The sequence below is a fragment of the Diadema antillarum genome, unplaced genomic scaffold (assembly GCF_040938485.1).
Source record: "Diadema antillarum isolate AM-2024a unplaced genomic scaffold, OU_Dant_1.0 seq00001655_RagTag, whole genome shotgun sequence".
NCBI classification, from domain to species: domain Eukaryota; kingdom Metazoa; phylum Echinodermata; class Echinoidea; order Diadematoida; family Diadematidae; genus Diadema; species Diadema antillarum.
In genome coordinates this window covers 242,027-243,765 of record NW_027272356.1, presented here as the reverse complement: position 1 = coordinate 243,765, position 1,739 = coordinate 242,027, and the positions used below count along the sequence as shown (strand labels likewise).

The window sequence follows — 1,739 nt, the reverse complement described above, 5'->3', positions numbered from 1 at the left end:
TGACCAATGACTCCCAGTGGAAGACTTAGTCTTGGATAAAGGAGACTTCTTTCCCTCGCATCTCACCTCTTAAAAACACCCACAACAACACCCCCATTCTATCCCCTCCAACAACTTGTCACAAATGCACTCACGAAGTTGCAACTGATTGACAAATTGCACTACATCGACGTAAATAAGCACTGAATTGATCAGTGTGTTAGTAGTAGCCATGATAAAAAATAATGGGCGTACATACTCGAGCAGGATTTGAACCTACGACCTCCTGATCTCCGGACAGGCGTCATCTCCACTAGACCACCGAGCTTCCGCCCGACAGCAAGTGTTGGTTCTATTCTTTATAGCATGAAGCGGGTACTGCGTAATTATGGTTCTATTCCTTATAGCATGAAGCGGGTACTGCGTAATTGCTGTCGGACGGAAGCTCGGTGGTCTATTGGAGATGATGCAAAACCAACCAGCTGACAAACCAGTGAACCAACGAACGGACAAACCAATCCACCACGCAAGCAATCAACTAACCAACCAACCAACCAACCAACCAATCAACAAACCAATCAATTAAATAACCAATCAAGCATCTGGCCAACTAATCAAGTAAGCAAAAAAACAACAAAAAACAACAACAAAAAAACAAAAACAAAAATCAACCAATCAGTCAACCAACTAACCACACAACCAACCAGCCAACAAGCCAATCAATCAATCAATCAATCAATCAATCAATCAATCAATCAATCAATCAATCAATCAATCAATCAATCAATCAATCAATCAATTAATATCAATCAATCAATCAATCAATCAATCAATCAATCAATCAATCAAGCAAGCAAGCAAGCAAGGAAGCAAACGTGCAAGCAAGCGACCGACCAACCAGACAGCTAATAACCAGGTAACTGAGGCAACTAGTCAACCAACCAGACAACTGCTCAACCAATCAGCCAACCAGGTATCTAGCCAGACAACCAACCAACAAAGCAGCCAGCCAGCCATCCAATCAGCCAGTTTGCCAACCAACCAGCAAACCAACCAGCCAATTAACTGACCTACCTACTAATTATCCAGACAACCAAGCAAGCAAGCAACCAGCCGACACACCAATTCACCAAGCAACCAACCAAACAAACAACCAACCAACCAACCAGCCACCCATCCAACCAAACAACCAACCAACCAACCAGCCACCCATCCAACCAAACGACCAACCAACCAACCAGCCAACCAACCAATCAATCAACCAACCAGATAGCCAACAACCAGGTAACCAGGCAACAAGGCAATCAACCAGACGACCAATTAACCAACCAGGCATACAACCAGACAGCAAACCAACCAAGTAGTAGCCAGCGAACCAACCAACTAGACCCCCCCCCAAAAAAAAAAAAAACAACAACAACAACAACAAAAACAACGTCAGCTAATCTACTAACCAACTAGCCATCCATCTAACAAACCAACCAGCCACTCAATTAATCTACAAACTAATCAACCAGACAAGCAACCACTCAGCCAACCAACCCACCCCCCAAAAAAAAAGCCCACTACCAATCAACCAACTAACCAATCAACCAAGCATCAAAATAGCCAACCAACCACTAAACCACTCAACCAGCCAGTTAACCAACCAACCAGCTAAGCAGCCAGCCATATCCTTGTATATGACATTTTTGAATTAGTATTTGTTATCTGACGACCAATGGAAAGTATTATATGATAAAATGTCTCTACCATTGTGC

General features: G+C 43.1%; 1 non-coding gene across 1 annotated transcript; it reads right to left on the bottom strand.

The window, feature by feature from the left end:
- Positions 1–234: 234 nt before the first annotated feature.
- Trnas-gga (transfer RNA serine (anticodon GGA)) lies at positions 235–307 on the bottom strand. The gene has a single exon. It is a non-coding gene; the product is annotated as a tRNA-Ser (tRNA).
- Positions 308–1,739: the final 1,432 nt, after the last annotated feature.